The sequence below is a fragment of the Danio rerio genome, chromosome 18 (assembly GCF_052040795.2).
Source record: "Danio rerio strain M-AB ecotype USA chromosome 18, GRCz13ab, whole genome shotgun sequence".
Lineage (NCBI taxonomy): Eukaryota > Metazoa > Chordata > Actinopteri > Cypriniformes > Danionidae > Danio > Danio rerio.
This window is the reverse complement of record NC_141038.1, coordinates 5,390,001-5,415,339: the sequence shown is the minus strand read 5'-3', so window position 1 is coordinate 5,415,339 and position 25,339 is coordinate 5,390,001. Positions and strand designations below refer to the sequence as shown.

Below are 25,339 nucleotides of genomic sequence, written 5' to 3'. Positions count from 1 at the left end.
AAGTTTAATTATTATATGAATTTTTATTATATTTAAACGTTTTAATTAAACAAAGCAAAAAAAAATAATACGTCAAATATAAGAAAACCTTTTTTACCCAGAAGGCCATAGCTGTGAATTCGCTTCTGTTTGGCAAGCCCGCCAATACAGGTAGCTATATGCCTGCTAATACAATGGGTCGGTTTCTGAGACCCCCCCGATTCAAAGCTGTAATGAAGTTCACGACCCTTTGGCCGCTGGGAAGAAGGAGGTGGAGAACCGACGCAGTTTTAAAATGATTTATTAATAACAGTGACGGCAGCTCCTCACGGAGACTGCCGTCAAACTGAAAGCAAAAGTAAAATATGTCCGTGTCCGGTCCTCTCTCGGCTTCCTCTGCCCTCGTTCCTCCATTTATGATCCAGAGCTCCTTCCGTGGGATCCGAGGCAGGTGCGCACCGCAGGTGTATCCACTTACGCGGTGGCCTCACTCCATTCCCACGGCTCTCGGCCACGCCCCCTCGCCACAAAAGCCTTCAAGTTCAGGGCTTAAACCCAAAAGACGACAATATGATGATCAGTATTTGAGTTTAGGATTTACGTGGACAGGACCAGCTGATGAACCACGACCTTTATGTGTGGTTTGTCAAAATATTTTGGCTAATGACAGCATGAGACCCGCTAAACTTCGACTGTTTTGACTGGGATGGACAGTTCTTGGATCTGTTCTATTCATATTGAAGCATCATCCTAGTTTCAAAAACGTTATATTAAAATACTTGTTATTACTCTGTAAATAATTGCACTTTCATGCAAATGATGATAAAAATGAGTTAACAGTCTGACATCTGTCTGTGTCTTTATATATACTGTATATATATATATATATATATATATATATATATATATATATATATATATATATATATATATATATATATATATGTGTGTGTGTGTGTGTGTGCGTGCGTGTGTGTGTGTGTGTGTGTGTGTGTGTGTGTGTGTGTGTGTGTGTGTGTGTGTGTGTGTGCGTGTTTGGGAGGAGGGGAGCGCCAATGGATAAGTTGTGTCAAAAGGGAGGCCCACTGTCTCAGACTTTGAAAAACCCTGTGTTAGGATACTTGCTATTTCTTTACAATGGTGCAGTTTAGAAGCTATTTCTCACTTTCAATGCCACTACTTGATAAGTCCTATTGTAATAACCTGACTTCTTGTTGATCATTTGGTATCGGAAGTGGCTTATATGAAAGGCAAGGACCTCTAGATTAAGCTTATTTTGCTAAAATGAAATATGATCATGCCTTGATTTAAAATTATTTCATTTGGTTTGACTTTGCTTAGACAAAAGTATTGTCACTTAACAGAAATAAGTTCTAGTATAGAAGTCATGCTGCAGTGGAAACAGAATGAATATTGTGTCTGACTTCATCATGAGCTTGGAGGACTGCATCCATACATCTCTGCAATGACTTAAATCACTTATTAATAAAGTCATCTGGAATGGCAACGAAAGTGTTCTCACAGGACTCCCAGTTCATCAAGATTATTTGGATTCATCTTCAATGCCTCCTCCATATTACCCCAGGCATGCTCAATAATGTTCATTTCTGGTGACTGGGCTGGCCAATCCTGGAGCACCTTGATCTTCTTTGCTTTCAGGAACTTTGATGTGGAGGCTGAAGCATGAAAAGGAGTTCTGAAGTTCATTCTGAAGTTCAAATTCAAACAGTTTATTTTCAAGATCTGCTCGACATAGAAGCTGCTTCTAAAACATAAATTTCAGTTGTTGGTTAGGACGAAAACTTTTAATATGGAAACTGTTCCTTCTGTGCCATTGCTTTTATTTACAACCCAATTTCATTCAGCCTCTGTTGGGGTCCGTTCTTCGTACCTCACTTAAATGATCTAAGATAATTTGGCAGATCTTTTAATCTTGATAACTGATCTCTCGCTAATTTGGTGCTTCAAACAAGTTCGCGAATCTGATTAGAATGTCTGGATGAACTGATCTGAGATCGCTGCGTGTGTTATGAAGGACAGATCTATCGATCCTTGAAATCATGATCAGCAATGCAACGATTGGCTGACGGCATAGCAGCGTAATGACATCATCTGATTAATATTCAATTATCCATGTGAGCAAAATTACGTCAAATTAGCAGTAAATGGTTTGTTTAATATGACACGCAATAACCTTCCACATTTGTTGTGAGCTGCAGGCTTTACACTTTCATTTGTCAAGACAAGAGTATTCATCATGTATTTCAATGCAAATCAATGTATTTAGTTCTACATTTAGAAAAGATTTGCTTTATTATAGTAGCCGTTTTTTAATCGGTGTATAAAGAATAACTGGTTGTTAACAAAAGCATTTTCATATTGGTAAAGGCGTCTGCAACTTTTGTGAGGCATCAAATCACTGACATATTAACTATCAAAACATGTTTATGACTGCATAAATGTATTATTGCTTTAAAAAAAAGACACATATTGTGCATTTCTATTATTCACAATTTGTTCTAAAGCGATCTAAAAAGTTCATTTCAATAAGTTTTCTCTTTGCACCAGATGGCAGTCTTTGTACTTTCATTTCGAGGGTGCAGACTGCATACGTTTTATTAATATGTATAACTTTGTTTATTTTATTAATGACTATAACTTTATATATATATATATATATATATATATATATATATATATATATATATATATATATATATATATATATATAAATTATGTATTATTTTCCCAAGTGTATATAACTACTACTGTAAGAAAATATCAGAATTCGGTACATACTTTCTGTATTATCTTTGCTTGAACTGAGCCGATCTAATCCTGTTTATATAAATTGAACCAGCTCCCGATCAGGTTTGACCTAGCAGAACTGTTGCCATGACAACAACTCTCGGATCAGCTTTGAAGAACGAAACGATCCTGGATCGTGTCAAATCGTCAATATCCAAATCCAGCTAACTGAGTAATCCACGTACGAAGAACGGACCCCTGGTGTCGTCAATCTGGAAATCTGCTGTTTTTAAACAAGGGTGCAATACCTAGTTCAACCACTGAGTGTCAATCTTATGCACCTTGAATGTTGCACCGAACAAGTGTAAGTAAATGCTTTCATTACATGTTCCCATAAAAAAAATGCTTAACTTCAACTGTGTAGTGTTTCTTTAATCTTCCATAAGAGGAAAAGCACCTGATGGAGAGACTTTCTGTATCATAACGTACAGCATGTCACAGCACTAAACCATCAAACCGTCATGCAAGGCATTCAGGTGGAAAACACATGCAGACGGTTATTACCCTCATCACTTAACAAAGCATTTCATTTCCACCGTCATGTAGCTGTCATTCCATGCAACATGACTGCTGTTCCCACAGTAGCTATTATAGGCTGTCTGCAATTACCACACGCCACATTAGCGCTTAACATAATTGCCGTCACGTTCGACACATCTAAGCTAATAGCAGTCAATCAATTTAATCTGTGCGCCATGGCTACTAGCTCATTGACAGGTAGATGCCACAGATGCAGAAATGCAGCTCATGCTTCTTTTTTTTTTCGAGCTCCAAAAATCTCAGAGAACGATTAGAGTCGGATGGGAGCCATTAAAATGGCAGACACGTCATGTTGCGAGAAAGCATAGCGCACGCTTGAATACACTTGGCGCTCTGGAAATGTTAGCACCGCCAGGAAATGAGTCTGGAATGAAAAATTAAGGACCTTTGCCAAAACCGATGGTGTAGAAATGTAACAAAGTGCATAAGCAGTGATTTATCATTGAATTTCCTGATCTAGCGGAGGCTCTCCGCCGAGGGCTGCTCTGTTATTTAAGAGCGATTCTGGACTTGTCTGAGCACTTCTGGAGTGGCAGCTCTACATTTCCTCACAGATGAAAGGACAGGAGATCTCGAGATGATGGAAATGTTGCTTTTAGCCCTTGATTGAGGATTATCTTGCTTGATTGTTGGGTATTTAGTTATTTAGAAGCACTTTCATTATATAAAAAAAAAATAATTAAAAAAAATCAGAAAAGCAAAAGACAATCTCCTTATATTTCATATTATTTTGGCTACAGTAATGGACAGTTTTGACTGTTTGATAAATATAAGTAGCAAAACTCAAAGCTTTACGTTCTTGACATCTTTATTTATTTTCCTTCTGCTTATCTCTATTTCAAAGGTTGCCACAGAGGAATGAACCGCCAACTATTCCAGTGTATGTGTTATACAGCGGATGCCCTTCCAGCTAGAGATCTGCGCGGGACTAAATTTTGAATCCCGCTCCCGCCCACACCCGCCAGGTTTTAGCCCGAACCCGACCGCTCCCACTTATATTAAGAATTTGTTGTCCCGCTGCCCGACCCGACCCGTTTTCTGCCCGCCGCGCCTGATCCTGCTAAAGAGCGGGGGAGAACAAAACCGAAAATCACCCAGCTATACAGTCCAGACAGCCAAGCTGTCTGTATAAACACACACACAGCACTAAGCACACACACACAGAACAAAGCTCTCTCTCTCTCTCATACACGCGCGCGCACTAACACACACACAAGCACCAAGCAGACACATAGGCGTTTGCTGTTATATCAACTCAAAGGCTTGTAATACCATGTATCAAGTACCAATGTAATACCAAAAGGTTTTATATAAAGGTATATAAATACTGAGTCGCGCCAGCTCCGGGCCGCAGCGCACATTACTCTCAAGCCGATTCTGGCGCGGATGCGGCAGTGTCGGCTCGCTTACGGCCACCGTATCTGGCCTGATTGATTGGCAGCCGGAGCCGGGCCGAGTGGTAAATCTCCGGCAGGCGAGAATCTAGCCAGAACTGGCCCGAGTGTATTTTGCTATCTGGGAAAGGAAAGCTCTCTCTCTCTCATTCGCGCGTGCGCGCACCAACATACACACACACCAAGCACACACACAGGCAAAGCTATCTTTCTCTCTCTCATTCGCATAGCAAAATCCACGATATTGAATCCCCAAGTAGATGACCAGAAACTCCAAGAGAACCCTGAATGGTATGTATGGCCAGGAGCCACATGCAGTTTCTGTCAGCTGGTTGATGTAGCTGTTTTGCACTTTTCTCAAAAGAATAACATTCATGGCATTTTTATTATTACTTCAATGAATGAAAAATAACTGCAACATTGATTTTTTTCTGCAACTCATTTAAGGCAATTATTATAACAAAATAACAAGTACAAATAAGACAACTTTTGCCGTTGGGCAGGGGTAAAATTCTCAATTTGTGTCATATTTTCCAATTGGGTCCTATTATTACTTGATCATGTTTGAAGTGCCGTGTTACGCCTTCAGGCTATGCAACTAAATACAATTCAATTCAATCATCGTCCCATCTGTAAAATGACAAAAATACACACAAATAAACACGCTTTATTTTCAAAGTTTGTGAGCAAGACCTGATTAAGACCTAATTATTGTATAAATATAAATTTGCTTAAAGGCACAGGAGCCTTTAATGACATCTCTATGCTGATACATCCAGAACTGAAAAACCTGTGTCCATCCATACAAAAGGGCTCTGCTGTGGCATGAATGGCTATTATATAATTATGTCTTATTCAAGGACAATGTCTAATGGTTCTTCGAAACGCAACAAAACAGACCAAGGACAGAGGCTCAGAACGCAGATGAGATATGCTAAGAATAACTGGAGGAGATACAAAGAGAGAGGTATTTGTGGGTTTGCACCTAAAGTAATGTTGTTTTTCTTTTGTTAACCGCTCAAACAAAAAACGGATTAAATAATAGAAGCTACAAACAGTGGTGTGATTGGAAAACAGATTAAACTAGAATAATCACGATTATTTGCATCCAAAATAAAAGTTTGTTTTGATTTAATATAAGTGTGTACACTGTCAGGCCCATAGCCAGAGGGATTCGGTTTGTTTGAAAGACTCACCACCCACTGAAAAAGGTCCAGAATTTGCCCTATACATGAGCTCATTCGTCTATTTTGACTGCTATTTCACCATAAATTGAGAGAATAACCCATTGTAGAAGGCTTTAAAACCAAGTGGAATCCTTGACTTGAATCATGACTTCAGCTAATCAGTTTTGGCCAATGCAAACAATTATTATTCATGAGCCCAACATCTGTGCAAGAAAACATGAAAACTGACAAAAATAAAGTCATCTTTAGCTACTGACCTACGGCACTGTTGTTAAATAGAGAAAACATTTGACAAGTAACTTTTACTCTAAATCTTGGAACTCATTCATGAAACAAAAAAAAAATGACCAATATATAGGTGTGAAGCACCAAAAGCAGCTTAAATTAAACTTAATTTAAAACTAATCAGACTACAAGAGGAAAATCAAAAAAAAAAAAATTGTGAAGCTCTACATTGTTATTATTATAAATGTGTATTCATATATTTATTTTATTATTTAAATTACCTGATTCTAACTGAGGAAAGTTGGGAAAGTTGGATGTGCTGGCCAGATTTTTATTTGTTTAAAAAAATGAAACTAAGCTACAGTTTTTTAATGACATAATTACATAATAAATTAGTATTTTAAAGTATGTTTTCTTAAAAATTTAAAGAAATGTTTTGTTGCATCAAAAAGTTTGGTTCTGATGACTATCTGACAAGCTATTTAAACAAAAAAGTGCTTAAAATGTCACTAAAATGCAGGGAGAAAGAAAAGGAGATGAATAACTGCAAAAAAGTCAAAGCTCGAAATTCAAAAAGTCAAATATATATACACACATATATATATATGGAAAAGTATATACATACATACATGTATATAAGAATTTTTTTTATTTTTTTATATAAAATATGTGTATGACACAAATTATAAACAAATTTAAATATCTGTAGCAAAATAGTTTTGTATAATTTTGTTCTTATGTATGAAAAAATTAAAATATAACAAAAATAAATAAATAAAAAGTGAATTATGCAGATTAGATCAGTGCTGTAGAAAATCACTTTGTCCTTACTTTATTTAACTTAAATCTTTTTTATTTTAATTAATTACTTTATTTCTTCTTTTTTTTAATTAATGACAGTTTCATTTCACTTTGATATTTTTATTTAATTGAATAATTATATTTTTGTTTTATTGTTTCAGTTAATTTAATTACATTTTATAACTTTAATTGAATTTAAACTCAATTCATTCATTGTCTAATTTTATTTAATAGGGCGGTATGTTGGCTCAGTTGTTAACACTGATGCCTCACAGCAAGAGGGGTGCTGGTTCAAGTCAGTTGCCATTTCTGTGTGGAGTTTGCATGTCCTCTGGGTGCTCTGGTTTCCCCCACAGTCCGAAGACATGTGCTATAGGTCAATAAAATAAGCTAAATTGTCCGTAGTGTATTTGTGTGAATACGAGGTTAATACCCATTACTGGGTTTAGGCTGGAGAGCATTCGCAGAATAAAACATGCTGGAATAGTTGGCAGTTCATTACACTGTGGCGACTCCTGATAAATAAAGGGACTAAGCTAAAGAAACTGAAAGAATGAATGAACTAAATTAAATTAATTAAATTGATTAATTTCAATTTAATATTTTTATTTAATTGTTTAATTATATTTTATTTTACTAAAAATTTTACTAAAGTTTTACTACTTTTATTGTATAGTGTCATTTAATTAAATTTTTTTATTCTGCATTTCTTTTGCCTTCACAAATTTTGGCAGTCGTGTTTATTATTTGTGTTAAATATTGTTGTAATTTTTGCATGACATGTATAAATCTACACTTATTTTTTCACTTTGGTTTTGTCTTTGTACATAATTATTCTTTGTCTTTAACTAAATAACAAGTCTTTAATTAATTATTTTTTGTTTAAAAATTAGTCTTTGTCTTAGTTTTAGACAAAACAAATGTTGTATTAGTTTTAGACTAAAAAATGTGATCCCAAAAATGTAAGTAAACACGCGCTTGTTATTGTAAATCAGTGATTTAGCTTAATTCAGTGCATTTCACAAATGCAAGTGTTTGCTTTCATCCAGCAAAATGTGTTTTGATGAGTCCTGCTCTCAAAATAAAGTGCATCCTCTCTTCATGATTTCCCATGTGTGCACTGTAGGTATAAACAGATTCACTTTCAAAAGTCAATTTGATTTTCCTCAGCTTTGACTTCTTAAAACACAAAATATGAGCGTACAGTATCCGTGTCCGTGATTCTGAACTGTAGTAATTGAGGGAGGCGAGGACAAATGTCATCACTCATGTATTATGGCAGCCCTGTAATAGGATAAGGAATCGGTGACAAGATGCATAAATGGCCGAGTAACAACAATATCCGCCTGACAGACAGACAGACGTGTTGACATTTCAGTTTTAAAGTGCTGAAGCTTACAGGAATCTTCTTGCGGTGCTATGAAATGTGTGTTGGCTCTCATTTGGGAAGCTAATAGCCTCAGAAAAGAGAAAGAAGAAGTGGCTGGATAGATTCATTTCATTTCATGGGCCGAGTGAAATAATGGACCCAGTCTCTGCCTGAGGATATTGACATATTGCTCACAGGCAGAATTTAAATCACAGCCTGCTTTAACAAACATATCTATTATTCTGATGGACAAAAAAAAGGCTATTACCTGACATAAATATTGAAATGTGCAACTAGCAAAACTTTACTTCGGTAATTGGATGTGTTTTAGTTGTTTACTGCATTTGTTTTCCCCATTGGAAATGAACTGAATCATGGATGAGGTTGTTAATATAGTTACATTAGACTTTTATTTTAAAAATGAAAGGAACGTCAACCAATTTATAAGTGAGATTAGTGGGTAGTTGAATAAAATCATCAATCATCATCAATCACATTACTTTTACAAATGTTTCCGTTTTTAACGCAACGATTTAGTTCACATTAGGGCTGGGCGATTTTTTCGATTCATTCAAATTTACATTTTGACGACGATTTAATTTAAATTAAATCGAGAAATCCCGATTGTTTTATAAAAGTAATTGATACATTATAATGGCACCAATGCGCTTTGTTTCACTCTCTGTATGAAGCAGGTCACACACCAGAAGTGCCATTCGGCGACGCGTGTTGCAGCGCTTCTGGTGTGCGACCTGCTTGACTGCCTGTCTGGGTTTCATACATGGTAGTGACGGACTGAACACAGAAGCTGCGTCCCAAATCGCATACCTATGCACTATTCTACGCCATTTTGTAGTATAAATAGTGTAAGTAGTGCGTTCACACTAAAAACTCTAAAAATAATAAGTGCACTTTAATTACCCGGATGATGCACTCATTCAGCCAGTAAAATGAAGTGTGTAATGATGGACACTTCACGCACTCAACGACCGCAGGTTTGCTTACGTAGCGGAAGGGGTGGAGCTATCGGACGCACATGTTGAATAACTTAATTTATTTTGGATGGTGAAAGCAAAATTCTCCTACAAGTGGTTATAGCGCCTCCCGATGGTGAATGCGGTTATAGTCACGGCAGGTAATATTTGATAATTCGGTCGTTTATTTCACTGATTTTGGCAACCGTCAAACGTCATCAGGGAAACAGTTTGAATTTCCTCTTAGTAAAAAAACATTAGTGAGCCATTTGGGACGACACTACATACATATACTATCCTGTTGAGTGTGTAAGTGCATAAATACATAGTGCATGAGTGCATAGTGTATAGTGTGCCATTTGGTACACTTCAGTATATGGTTGTTTCACATGGACGACACCATTTTGGCTCTAACTCGCATACACCTGTCGCCATTTTGAATCAACTACTTTTACCATCCATTCATTTCACGACGACTTCGTCCTAATTACAATTCTAAACTTAAAACACACTTATAAACTCGTTTTGTGTACATGTTTGCTTATTTTGGGATGTTTCCTTGATGTTCATTCCTTTAATTTGTTTACAAATTACACAAGTTAATTACTATCTCTATAAAATCCCACAAAATAACCAAGTAATCGCATAAGATTGTATGAATCGGCATTCACATATGTTAGGAACCCTTCCTGACTCATTGAACTTAATTTTAAGTGTTTAACAACCACATTTATCTTACCTGCAGACAAGTGAAGGAGCTCTGCGGTCTTTAATGAACTCTGACCCGAGCTGCTCCGTTCAGAATCCTTTACACAGTCAGCGCCCTCTACAGGATACACAGAAATAACTTTGGGATTAGCCCAACAGTCAAGTCAAGTCATGTCAAGTTTTATTTGTCACATACATAGTTATACAAAGTATGACCAGCAGTGAAATGTAGGTCAGGTCCGCTCCAGAGTGCAAGTATAGATAAACAAAAATTAAATATTAAGGAAAAAGAAGAAAAAAAAGTGTGCAAAAAAAAGATGTGTAAAAAATTATACAAGGTAATAAGAATAGCAGCAATATGATGTACTTATGAATATGACTACTACAATGATAAATACGAAAAAATCACGTAATGTGTAACACCGGGTTAGAATTTAGCAGCCTGGTGGCCTGGGGAAAGAAACTCCTCCTAAGTCTCTCAGTTTTTGCCATCAAGCTACGGAAACGTTTTCTAGATAGAAGCAAAGCAACAATACATTATAAACAGTTACAATGCATTCAAAATATATTCATTTTTGTGTGGTGTTTTTTATTTATTTATTTTATTTTATTTTACAATTTTATGTATGTATATATATATATATATATATATATATATATATATATATATATATATATATATATATATATATATATGCACACATTATATTTATTGACCTTCAACAGAAGGATTTCAAAGCCACTCAAATGCTCAGATATTCATTGAAGATTACCAAAACAAACACATTTTTTTCCGTGGATTAACTTGGATGGATTATTTATTCACTTTAAAAACAACAACATAGGCAAAATAAACATTGTAAATTTTGATTTCAAGCTGACTTTAATCTGATGATTTGTAAATAAAATGCTGATTCCATCAACGTCTCCTCATATCTTCACCTGCATCTCTCATGAGGTTTTCCTTCATTTAGTCTGAGAGTAAATTGAGATGTTCTTTTACAAGGAAGAGATTTAAAAGAGCAGGTTTGTGGGAGGCCACCGCGCTGTCCTCAATATTTGAACATTTGAACATTTAATCCCACTGAGCGCTTTATCGTCGGGACACTGCCGAAGCGATTTAATGCTGGAGCCACAGTTGTCAGCGTTGGGTAATCTGACATGATGGGCAGTATAAATAAAGCATCTGACATGATTACAGTTTTAATAGTGGATGAGCGTCCCTCAGAAAAAGCTCTCAGCACTTTTCAAATGTTGCGAAATAATCTCTGTGATCCGATGTCTCTTCTATTCATCCCAGACGCGCTGACAGACAGGACTAGGTGATTTCATTTTCGCTCTCAGACGTTTCTCTGCTGAAAAGCTTCCATATGATGGATTTATTATGGTATCTTTTTAGGTTAAATGTTTATGTTAAAGTTTATGTGGAATTTCCATTGGATGTTTGCAACTTGTTTCTAATTTGAAAAGCAAACGGAAATATATTTGTCTTACAACTAAAAGTACATTTACATTTAGTCATTTAGTAGACGCTTTTATCCAAAGCGACTTACAAATGAGGACAAGGAAGCAATTTACACAACTATAAGAGCAACAATGAATAAGTGATGTAGGCAAGTTTCAGGTCTGTAAAGTCTAAGAAGGAAAGTATTAGTATTTTATTCTCATTTATTTATTTATTTATTTATTTATTTTTTGAGTACAGTTAGTGGTATATCCATAGAGGCAATTGCAGATTAGGAAGTGAAGTAGAGACTAAATAGTTGAGTTTTTAGTCGTTTCTTGAAGACAGCGAGTGACTCTGCCGTTCTGATGCAGTTAGGGAGTTCATTCCACCAACTGGGCAGATTGAGCGTGAGCGTTCGGGAAAGTGATTTCTTCCCTCTTTGGGATGGAGCCACGAGGCGACGTTCATTCACTGAACGCAAGTTTCTGGAGGGCACATAGATCTGCAGAAGTGAGAGCAGATAAGAAGGGGCACAGCCAGAAATCGCTTTGTAAGCAAGCATCATAGCTTTGAATTTGATGTGAGCAGCAACTGGCAGCCAGTGCAAACGTATGAGCAGCGGAGTGACATGTGCTCGTTTAGGTTCATTGAAGACCACTCGTGCTGCTGCGTTCTGGAGCAGCTGAAGAGGCTTGATAGAGTTAGCTGGAAGCCCGGCTAGTAGAGAGTTGCAGTAATCCAGTCTGGAGAGAACAAGAGCTTAAACAAGGAGTTGAGCTGCATGTTCAGATAAGAAGGGTCGGATCTTTCTGATGTTATAGAGTGCGATTCTGCACGATCGAGCAGTTCTAGAAATGTGGTCAGAGAAGTTTAGTTGGTCATCAATCGTTACTCCAAGGCTTTTCACCATTTTGGATGCAGTAATGGTTGCCCCATCCATTTGGATTGAAAAGTTATGGTGTAGAGTCGAGTTGGCAGAAACTACAAGCATTTCCGTTTTCGCGAGGTTCAGCTGAAGACGATGATCTTTCATCCAGTGTGAAATGTCCAACAGGCAGGCTGAGATGAGAGCTGGAACCGAGGGATCATCAGGATGAAAAGAGAGGTATAGCTGGGTTTCATCAGCATAGCAGTGGTAGGAGAATCCATGTTTCTGGATGTGTTTGTGTTTATTATGTAAATGATCACAATAACATACCTGTTTAGGTGTTGTCACATTTTTTGAGAACCTGGGGGTTGTTTCATAAAAGTGGTTTAGAAAAGCGGGGATTAAAGTCAAAAGCCTGATTTCAGTGAGCCGAAATTGGTTCCATATTAGCAAGTTAAAGATCATTTAATCTAACTAATCTGAGTTGAGTTAAAATAATCTAGATAACTGAGCTCGTGCATGTTACTGTGGTGAAACCCTGAGGGTCGAGCATAGATCAAAGAGCATAGAATCACCAAGAGGCGACACTCTAGTGCGATTTGGGAAACAGACACTAGATTGCGCGGCAGCCATTTTGTAAAGAAAACTGCAATAAAACATCAGCATATTATAAGTCTGTAAAATAAACAATTAAAAGTGCTCATGATTGTGATTGTAAGTGTTGTATTGTCGTCTTTATAAATAAATACTTAAAGGAACAAATCAAATAAATTAATACTGCCTGTGATCAATCAATCAATAAATAAATAAATACATGAATACATAAAAAAAACAGTGCAAGTGATCAATCAATAAATAAATACTTAAAGGAACAAATAAATAAATAAACATTGCCTGTGATAAATAATTAAATAAATGAATAAATAAATAGTGCAAGTGATCATTAAATAAATAAATAAATAAATAGTGCTGTGGTCAATAAATAAATAAATAAATAAATAAATAAATAAATAAATATTACATGTGGTCAATAAATAAATAAATTAATTAATTAATAAATAAATAAATAAATAAATAAATAGTGCACATGATCAATAAACAAATAAATAAATAAATAGTGCATGTGATCAATAAATAAATAATGCATATGATCAATAAACAAATAAATAATGCATATGATCAATAAATAAAAAAACAAAGAAACAAATAAATATTACATGTGATAATTAATTAATTAAATAAATAAATAAATAAATAAATAAATAGTGCATATGATCAATAAATAGTTAAATAAATAGTGCATGTGATCATTAAAAAATAAATAAATAAATAAATAAATAGTGCATGTGATCATTAAATAAATAAGTAAATACATAGTGCATGTGATCATTAAATAAATAAATAAATAAATAAATAGTGCATTTGATCGTTAAATAAATAAATAAATAGTGTATGTGATAAATAAATGAATAAATAAATAAATAAATAAATAAATAAATAAATAAATAAAGATCATTGTTATTAATCAATATAAATATTTACTATTATTTACTATATCTGTAAACACATAAAAACAGTTCTCTTTATATTTCTATATACATATTTTTTTACAGCAAGCTTATTTTTTTACACATTAGTCATCAAAGTGTTATGATGATTATGACAGATCCAAAGGTGAACCTTTAAATCATCACATTTACCAGTTAAAAACAAGCTGTATTAAAGCAATTATTAAAAAAGTCCAAACACAGTGGCCAAAAAAAACAACAACACACACACACACACACACACACACACACACACACACACACACACACACACACACAACCAAAATGATTCTTTGATTTCATTGGACAGAGGAGCTCTAACAATGATGTGGACCATAGACGCCTGTGGCCTTTTACATTCTCTTTGAACAGAAAGAAAGGGCTGAAAATGGCAGCGAGTAAAGCTGCGTGATTATCTGCCACGGCACTTGTCTTGTCTCTGACATTAATCTCTGTGCCACTGATTGATCCTAATGAATCAACGCCACATGGTATCCATGTAAATGACGCACTGAAATTGAGCATTTAATTGCTTCATTTGCGATTATTGTTGGATTGAGAGTAATGACTTTCCATTTGCATGAATAGAGAGATGGGGTTATCAAACAAACAGAACAATCGTCACTGCTTTCTAAAAAAGAAATGGTGACAGATGAATTCTGGCTTGTCTGTCAGAGGGAGAATTTGCATCAATTAAAGGTGGCTTTCTCCAGCATGCAAAACACTCCATGCTTTCAGTCAAAGTTTGCACTGCTTTGAGTTTTGAATAACAAAATAACATCAATAACGCACAAATAGTAAATAGTAAAGGGCACCTTTGGTGAAAAATCTACTTTTCGAGCTGTTTGGACTGACGTGTGTAGGTGGGCGTTAATCTGATTTAACAGTATGGGGGGACAATAAATATCAAATTTCTTTCGAGCATTTTTTTTTGAAGGGGACACAAACAATACAGCCGAATTGTATTAATAAAGATATGTCCCAACAGTTAAAATGGTTTTATCATAATTATTATTATAGCATGGAGACTACATCATTATGATTATTCTCAAAGCCTGTGAAATCTGCTAAACAGCCACAACTCCGAAAACCGGGGTTGGTTGGGACATGTCCCCTCCCATCCAAGGGTTGTACCCCCCCCCCCCCCCCCCTAAAAAAATTAATTGTTAAAAATAAAAACTCTCAATTGTGAAAAATATATGTATATATAGCTAAAATAATTGATTTACGCCCGTGGGTATAGTGTATATTGGGGTGATATAAACACACTCAGTCCTTTTTCTTTTCAATTTCACAACATAAAAACGGTGGACCAATTGGAGCGGTTTTCAGACAGACTGAAACTTGACGTAGGAGTGTGGTCCCTCCGCCCACCAATATTGATTTAACATATTGATCACCATCCTCAGTTTGTTGTTTTTTCGTGCCTGCCATATTCAGCGTGTGAGTCAAAGCGATGTCACTAACCACCCTTGCTCTATTTTTAGATGTAAGGCTCATTTGGTTCAACACAAGATCAATATTCTCCACATTATCCCTCTAATCGGAATTATTGTTTGTACCTTTAGGTAGGTTTGCAAACATGTGTACTTTTCATTGCGTCTACCTTAAAGGGCACCTATGGTGAAAAATCTACTTTTCAAGCTGTTTGGACAGACATGTGTGTAAGTTTAGTGTATAAACCATCATATTGGGGTGATATAAACTCACACAGTCCTTTTTTTTTCAATTTAACAACATAAAAACGGTGGACCAATTGGAGCGGTTTTCAGACCGACCGCAACTTTGTGCGGTTTATTCATTAACTAATTTCGAGAGGATCACGTGCTTATAATTAACATAGCTGGCTCCTTGATAGCTCCGTAATCGACCCTATTAGATGATTACGGAAGCATTTTAAATAACCTGAGTTTTTCAATCCAGTTATCTTCGCCTTGAAGCTCCCCCCCTTTCCACTCCTACATCCTCCCACTTTTTTCTGATCGATCGACAGGGTGGCCCAGTGGGTAGCACTGTTGCCTCACAGCAAGAACACCGCCGGTCCAACCCATCGGGCCGGTTGGTGTTTCTGTCTGGAGTTCACATGTTCTCCCCGTGTTCGCGTGGGTTTTCCCCGGGTTTCCCGGTTTCCTCCCACCGTTCAAATAAATAAACCATAGCCAATCGACTAAAACAGATTATCACCCAATACAACCTTAGTTTACACTTCTCACGGTGACAAGCAGGGGAGTTCTCGAGACCTACCTGACCTCGAATTCCCCTCTCGCCCTTCTAACGGGAGGAAGCCCCGGACTCGAGGATATTACGAGCTCAGGGCTCTCCCCCGGGACAGCATGCCAAATACGCTTTATTGATTATCAGCTAAGTGTGAACTCTTGAAACGTAGGAGAGTGGTCCCCCCTGCCCACCAATATTGATTGACAGCCTCGCCTCTCGATCATATCCTCAGTTTCTTGATGCACGTCCGCCATTTTAAGCATGTGAGTTAAAGCGATATCACTAAAGGAACACCCTTGCTCTATTTTTTTAAGGAAAAGCTCATTGGGCTCACACAAGACCAATATTTTCCACATATATATTTCCTGTAATCGGATTTATTGCTTGTACCTTTTGCATGGCACCTTGCATTTTGGAGTTCTGGCCATGGGTTTCTGTCGGGGTTCATGCGGCGGAGCTTCGAATCAGTGGCTTGGCGGCCGCGGCGCCATTGTGTTTGCCCTGGTGGAGGTCTGTGTTTGAAGTTCTGGAATGCGTGGCGTGACGATTCAGGAGACTTCATGTTTCTGCCGCGTCACTGAGTGTCTGGTGTGCCGTGTTGCGGCACATTCGGTGCCTCAGTCAAAGTTAATTCAGTGTGTGTGGTTATTAGTCTCGGTGTACAAGCTCAGCACTTGTACACCGAGACTATACAAAGACACAAATGATTTTTTACTCTCTTCTTGGTCTGTGTCCAAGTCGTACATGTATGGCTGAATGCTCATCCTAGCTTAGCTTAGCTTCTCTCTCTCTGTCTGTCAGCTTGTCTGTTGCAAACACAGAGCGTGGGAGCTCTTGGCCCCTTGTTACGTTGGGCGGGAAGCCGAAACTGTGAAGCAACACGCCCCTAAAACAGCAAACTGTGTACATGGACCCAACATGACACTTTTGAACACATTATATTAAAAACATCTGAACTGTGTGTTGAACTGAACCTAAACTGGCACACTCAGAAGAACCATAATATTAATATTAAATCATAAAAAAGGGTAAACTATGTGCCCTTTAAACTTCAGCCGTTTGCATTTCTTGCGATCACAGAAGCTCCCTGTGATCTTGACTAGGTGCAGCTAGAAAAGTGCCATAGATATATACATTAGATGTCGCCTGGCCTATTGTTGTCTATTGGACGGAATATGTCAATAGCGCCGCCATCTTGCTACAGGGTAGCGTTCCTTTGAAATGAATGCGGGACCAAGGTACAGTGGAGGACTGTGGCCATCCAAAGCCAGAGATATACACATATATCTGTGATCGGGAGTTTTCCTGGATGTTAGTATGCAATTTTTTTTTTTCTAATTACGAAAATTATAATTTTACATCACTTTTCTACATTGATGGATCAGTGACCGTACGGGCATTCCTGACAAAGAGCTTGTGTTTGTGTGTATAGAAATGTACTATTCACCCTCCCTTTTAAATTTAATCTAATCATGTCCTGAAACACACCTCCTCTCCTGCTTTCACTTCTTATACTGACGGAGGGATCGATTCGTTTGTGAATGAATCCCCCGAACGACTCTTTTACTAACGTTAGCCGACAATAATTCAAGTTTCTGGCAGCGCAGCATCTCGTTGTCATATTTCTTTTGCATTGTTTGCTGATTTTATTCAACAAAACTAGCATAAGCCCTGTGTTTAGTGTGAGTTAGAGCTGCTTTGCCGTATGGTGAATGTAAGTGACTGTTATCCTCAATAACGTTACCTGATTAACACAAAAGTTCAGAACATACAAAAACAGAAAAAAAAAACTTAATATTACCTATGAAATGTTCTGCCTTTGTGCTTTGTTTTCTTTGTTTGCTCGTTACTACACCCATAGACAGCGCTAAAGTCCCGCATCTTCACGTAATAACACAGTCTTGACTAGTGCGGTTGAATGACATTTGTCCTGGGGGCACTGTACAAATATGGCGGCGCTATTGACGCATGCTCAGGGTCCCTATGCGATATCTAGTGTATATATCTATGGAAAAGTGCAAGCGCGTTGCCTCATGTGCAACCACACATATTTGGCCAGGATATTGGGGTGAAACACCTACTCTTTTTTTTGAAGGACATCCTGGGATTTTTAAAGACCACAGAAAGTCAGGACCTTGGTTTAACATCTCATCCGATAGACGGAAAGATTTAAAAAATCTAAAGTTCTGACCCAGATTTCTTTCCAGTCCTTATCTTTTTATAAAATAGTTAACAAAATATTAATGACGAATTAAGGCTTAAATAAATAAATACATCTTCACTAAAGAATCTGTAGACATTTGTACTGGAAAACTAGAATGAACAGAATACAAAAGCGCTGAGGAAGTAGCTGCAGCGATACTGTGTTTAACCTGAGCAACACTAAAAACCAAAGCTAATATACTGAGGATGTAGACTGAAAACATCCCTCTGGCTTTCTCCAAACCGTAAACCTGTCTAGAGGAAGGAGACGCTGTGCAGGAGGAGATATTGCTTCTCGACACCTCTGTGTGTTTCAGCCTTGACTACAAGCTGTTTCCACACCACAGAAGAGTCGTAAATCCAGCTCTGAGAAGATCACAACACTCAGCATTTGCAAAGTCGGAACATGAAGGAAACTGACTTAACCATTTACAGTGCATGCTCAATTCTTTTTCTACCGCTGATTTATTTTTTTTCTAGAACATTCCCGTTTGCAATGTAAAGGTTATTGCCAGTGGTGTAAAGTACCTATTTACAAATACTCAAATTACTATAATTGAGTAGTTATTCTCAGAAATTGTAATTTCAAATTTCTAATCAACCAATCACACGGCAGCAACTCAATGCAATTAGGCATATAGACATGGTCAAGATGATCTACCACAGTTCAAACCGAACATCAGAATGGCTAAGAAAGGTGATTTAAGTGAATTTGAAAGTGGCATGGTTGTTGGTGCCAGACAGGTAGGTCTGAGTATTTCAGAAACTGCTGATCTACTGGGATTTTCAGGCACAGCCATCTCTAGAGTTTACATAGAATGGTCAGAAAAAAGTAAAAATATCCAGTGAGTGGCAGTTATGTGGGTGCAAATGCCTTGTTCATGCAAGAGACGTCAGAATTTTGCATCAACAACATGAAAGCATTGATTCACCCTGCCTTGTATCAACGGTTCAGGCAGATGGTGGTGGCGTTATGGTGAGGGGGGACAATAGCCCCTTTCACACAAAGGTTGTATGTGTGAACAGGTCCTTTTTGAAAATACCGGTAAATTCGTTGTGGCTATTTTCCGGAAAGAGAAGTTGTAACATTACTGGCAATTTGCCGGAATGCTGCGCTGTGTGAATGCAGAAGGAAGATTCCCGTAATAAGCGCGTGCATGTCTAGAACGTGCTGACGTGATACGTCTGCTTTAGCCAATCACAACAGTCAGACGCATTTACGTCCGCGCGGTTTGTGAGAATAAAAGCCTTTGAATATTTTTCCAGACACATTTAGCTGCTCGAAGTTAGTCAGATCACGTTTATATGTTCTTCTTAATGCCAACTGTGTAAATAATCATCGATGAGATGCTTATGATAAGCCGTTGTTTGTTTACCTTCAAGCTTTGCGTGTGCCTGTAAAACAGCCTGTGAGCGCCAGCACGCACATATTATGAACATCTCGACATGCGAAAGTGATCCTGCGAAAGTTGTTCACAATATTGATCATCCACAGAGTTTGTAATTTAGTCAGATGTTTACAAATACAAGCGCAGCTGTTTAAAGCTCATGTGTGGTGAATGATGTCAGAATTTACCGGTATTTTGGAATGGATGTGTGAATGCTCTTTTCCGGAAAATTTCCGTAACGTCCTTGCCTGTGTGAACAGCGCTTTTTTGAAAATACCGGTAAAGTCGTTCCGGAAATTTTCCAGATATTTACCGGTATCACTGTGTGAAAGGGGCTACTGTCTTGGCACTCTTTGGGCCCATTAGAACCAATTGATCATCGTGTCAACGCCACAGCCTACCTGAGTATTGTTGCTGACCATATCCATCACTTTATGACCACAGTGTACACATCTTCTAATGGCTACTTCCAGCAGGATAACACACCATGTCATAAAGCGTGAATCATCTCAGACTGGTTTGAACATGACAATGAGTTCACTGTACTCAAATGGCCTCCACAGTCACAAGAGCTCAATCCAATAGAGCACCTTTGTGATATGGTGGAATGGGATTTTCGCATCATGGATGTGCAGCCGACAAATCTGCAGCAACTGTGTGATGCTATCATGCCACAAAGGATTAGTATATATATATATATATATATATATATATATATATATATATATATATATATATATATATATGCAATATCACACGAGTTGCAGTGCAATATGGCTGTATATCCGCACTGGTGGGAGGTGTGCGTTGCCTTAGTGCACCCCCCAGTGCAGATATACAGCCATATCTCACTGCTACGAGTGTGATATTGCGTTTATACAACAGTTTGACGGCATAATAGTGTATGTAAAAACAAAATCAAACATGGAGAGTCTCAAAAACCCTTTTGTATGAGGAACTACTTTCTTCCGCCTTGGATTCACATCATAAGCTTACAGTTAAACAGCTGAGCAAGCATCTTTTAAACTTTAGATCTGCAGTGTCTGCTTTTTGCTGGTTGTATGTGGGCGGAGTAATACACAAAGGGTAAAGAGGCTTTACGGGTGCTGATATTACTTAAATATATCACGGCTATCAACCAATCAGTTTCAAGAACCACAGAGAACTCATTCATTAATTTTCTTGTCGGCTTAGTCCCCTTTATTAATCCGGGGTCGCCACAGCGGCATGAACCACCAACTTATCCAGCAAGTTTTTACGCACAGATGCCCTTCGAGCCACAACCCATCTCTGGGAAACATCCACACACACTCATACACAACGGAAAATTTTAGCCTACCCAATTCACCTGTACCGCATGTTTTTGGACTGTGGGGGAAACCGGAGCACCCGGAGGAAACCCACGCGAAGGCAGGGAGAACATACAGACTGACTGCCACACAGAAACGCCAACTGAGCCGAAGTTCGACCCAGCAACCTTCTTGCTGTGAGGCGACAGCACTACCTACTGCGCCACTGCCTCGCTCTCCAGACAGAACTGTTGTATATATATATATATATATATATATATATATATATATATATATATATATATATATATATATATATATATATATATATATATTCAGAAATGTATTATATAAAAGTAAGGGTTTTGCAACACTCTAAATTGCTTTAATATAATGCCTGCTTTATGAATAAAAGTAACAGTTTCTTATATTCCCATGAAAGAAATAATGAATGAATAAACAAATAAATTACTTTATTAGATAACAAACAAATGAACCTTTTTTTTTTGATGACAGTGTTCATTACAGCCTCAGATCTTAAGCCAACAGCTAAATCACATCTTTATAAGTGCATTTTAAAACCTGTGTTTATTCCTGTGTAAAAACACTTAATCTCTTAAAGAGTTTACAAAAAAAAAAAAAAAAAAAAACCCAGTTGTAATTCCAGAAGCTTTTGCATCATGACAGAATTGAGGTGGCTTTTGTGGGCTGATATAAATCAAACTTTCAGAGCTCATGTGTTTCAATAAGCTGCGGTGGCACTGAGGGTCAACAGCAGTGATTCAACACTGGATAACACCAATAAAGAAACAAATCTATACTTTAATCTGACGTGCCAAACAGAATCCCCTTTCAAACCCGTGCTTGAGATTGTTTCCGAAGTTTCCAAAGGGGTTGAAGAAGAGGAAATGAGAATTATTGATCAAAATATATACGTTTTCAACAGACTATGTTGTTTTCTTTGTGAAGCAGGCCCTTTTTTCTGTTAATTGTTTTGGCAACTTGTGCGGCCTCCTTTGCCAATAAAATCACCTTGGAATTGAAAACTGAATTGAAGTTAAATAGACTGCTGGAATTCTATCTGCACCGCAGCGACAAAAGGGGATTATAGAGGTTTTGGCAGGAGCCGAGCGGGCGCTAGTATGCATACTTGCTCTAGAACACAACTGGGAGGAGTTCAATTAGTTCAGCCCAAATGCAAATCCAAGTTAAAGGTCTTGTCTGGATGAAACCTGAAAACAATGGAGATTTTCCACACCTCCTTCCATTTAATTCCCTCCAGGCCTCTAATCTCATCAAATCCCTTTCAAAAGAGCCAAATGTACAAACTCCCATTTGAAATCTCTTGGCATCCCAAAGCCATTCTGGTGTTTGGACCATTTTATATAGAGTAATAGTTATAACAAAATCCATGATGTATTAGATCAGCACCTTCCTGTTAAAAGTTAGACGTGGAAAATACAAATCAAAGTTTGGATTATTACCATGTTTTTACTTTTTAAAAAATTGTTTTATACCTTTTAATTGGCTGAGCCATTTGATGCCTATATAATTTAAAACTGATGATGCTCAAAAAAGTGCAAATTAAAGAAAAATTGATATATTTATTTCGGAAAAAATGCCTAAATATATATTTAATTGTGCATCTATTTATCTGTCTGTCTGTACATTCATCCATCCAATCATCCATATAACATCGATCCATCCATTGATCCTTTTTATCGGTTGGTTGGTTGGTTGGTTGGCTTGGTTGGTTCATTATCTCAGTCTGTATTTCAATCAATCTATCTATCTATCATTGGTCAATCAATCAATCAATCAATCAATCAATCAATCAATCAATCAATCAATCAATCAATCAATCAATCAATCAATCAATCAGCCTGTCTGTCTGTCTGTCTATCTTGGTTTGGTTGGTTGGTAGGTCGGTTGGATGGTTGGTTGGTTGGCTGGTAAGTTGGTTGGTTGATCATTATTTCTGTTTGTATATCAATCATTCAATCAATCGATCCATCCACCCATCCATCCATCCATCATAATGGCATCCTTTATTTAGTCAAGAAGCATTAAAAATTTATGAAAATTGGTCTTAATGCTTTTGAGGTAAGTAAATTGAATAATGAAATGTAAAATAAAACTGTACAACTACAAAAAAATTGATGTTTAAGTTGCAAACTTGCTTGAAATTCTCAATCTATCCATCCAGCTATACAGGTTGAGATCTGTTTTTCCAATCACACGTTTGTGAAAAATTCATTGGAGTTATGATATTGGGGAATCAATAAATCATTAAACTACACGTTAGTAAAGACAAAAAAAATAAATAAATAAAAATGTGACCATGTTGGCTAACAATGCTTCTGGGAGACCTCTTATTCACTGGTTTACATTTTGGCCAAGTTGGATTTGGTCCACATGATTTATTTAATCCTTCATAAGACCCTTTATAAAACCTTAGTGTTACTAGTGAATTATGAACTTTCATGACTTAAAAAAATAAGTCAATTATATTGCAATTAATGTCAATGTTGTTCTAACATAGCTTAGACAACTGGTTCTCAACTGGTTTGCCCATTGGACCCACATTTTTATATGGTCATCAAGCCGCGACCCAAATTTTCAGGAACTATAATATAATTTTAGGATTTATAATTAATTTGTACCTATTTGTTAACATTCACAAGTAGTGACAGATTAATCATAAGAAAATCACCAAGACTTACAAATAAACAATATTTTATTGCTGTCATTTACCAAAATGGATCAAATTATAGAAATATTACAAAGTAAAAACGACAAACACTGTGAACAGGGCTTAGGACAAGGAAAGGTTCATTTACCACGAACTAAACTAAACTAAACTTAATAAAACATAAACATTGATCCTGTTGCACAAAACAAACCAGCAAATTACAGTAAAATGATTAAAATAATCATAATCATTTTTACATCTAATATGACAGCAATTATAAACATCTGTTTCACTTAACTAATTTGGGAAGCTAATGGGACTGAGGATGTGCTTTCCTTCTGATAAGAGTCTGGGGTGATGGTAGACAGTGCTTCCTGAAAATTGTGCTCTAAATGTAACCTCCGCCGGTCCAACGCCACCCAACCTGCTCTAAGCTGGGATCGAACCAATGACCTTCAGCATGGGAGTCGGTTGCTCTAGCCAGGAGGCTAAAGACCATGGCCTCTAGCTTCTGTCGCTAGAGCAACTTTAGAGGTCAGAGGAGTGAGTTTTACCTGCACAGCAATTACTAGCTGGCCTCCGTTGCTATGTCCAACCTATTCCTTTGCTTTGACTTAAACTGCACCAAGGAGGAAAAGCCACTTTTACACAAAAACATAGTGCTGAATGGTAGGCTGGGTTTGATTGCACGAGTGACATGGGACGGATACTCAGAAAACACTTCATGGCACCAAAATTGGGAGAGGCTTACTTCACTGAATTTCTTTTTCAGAGTCTTATCACATGACAGCACCACCAGCTGATTCTCTTCGTTGCTTGGCACGTGACGCTTTCCACCTTGATTCTAAAAGGATTGCTTATCCATGGATCATCATCGTGTTTCTCGGAAAAGTAGTCATTAAAGCGGACTTGCAGTTTGCGTAGATGTTCCGTAATAGTTTTCTTTAGTACAAATTTTCCCGCGGTATCCAACTGTTGTGTTTCATTGCAAATGTTGGAAAACATGTCTAGTCTGTCTTTGTAAACATGTTTTGTCTACAGTTCAATCTTCGAATGCAGCAACTTTTCACATGTCAAAAGGTATGGTTGTTGCGCGCGAATTTCAAAATAAAAGTCAGGTAAAAGCAAAATAAGTTAAAAATGTAACTTTTGTGGCGAGGCAGTGGCGCAGTAGGTTGTGCTGTCGCCTCACAGCAAGAAGGTTGCTGGGTCGCTGGTTCGAACCTCGGCTCAGTTGGCGTTTCTGTGTGGAGTTTGCATGTTCTCCCTGCCTTTGCATGGGTTTCCTCCGGTTTCCCCCACAGTCCAAAGACATGCGGTACAGGTGAATTGGGTGGGCTAAATTGTCTGTAGTGTATGCATGTGTGTGTGAATGTTTGTGTGGATGTTTCCCAGAGATGGGTTGCGGCTAGAGGGGCATCCGCTACCTGAAAACTTGCTGGATAAGTTGGCGGTTCATTCCGCTGTGGCGACCCCGGATTAATAAAGGGACTAAGCCGACAAGAAAATGAATGAATGAATGTAACTTTTGTTGTTTTTTTGACCACACACTCCGCTACCCAATTGAAAATGTTCCCAACAGTTAAGGAAAATATGTTTTCCTTTGATACTCATGGTAGTTAGGACAGGATAATATTTAGTCAATATATAGTTCTGTGAAAATCTGGAATCTATTGATACAAACAAATCAACATACTGAGAAAA

The 25,339-nt window shown here is 37.3% G+C and overlaps 1 long non-coding RNA gene across 2 annotated transcripts in view; it reads right to left on the bottom strand.

Moving 5' to 3' along the window:
- Positions 1 to 25,339, bottom strand: part of LOC147832722 (uncharacterized) — a 574,579-nt gene that overhangs the window by 162,755 nt on the left and 386,485 nt on the right. For both annotated transcript variants that reach the window (XR_015514616.1, XR_015514613.1), the window contains one exon: positions 10,017 to 10,103. This is a non-coding gene — a long non-coding RNA (uncharacterized LOC147832722). The remainder of the gene's footprint in view (positions 1 to 10,016; positions 10,104 to 25,339) is intronic.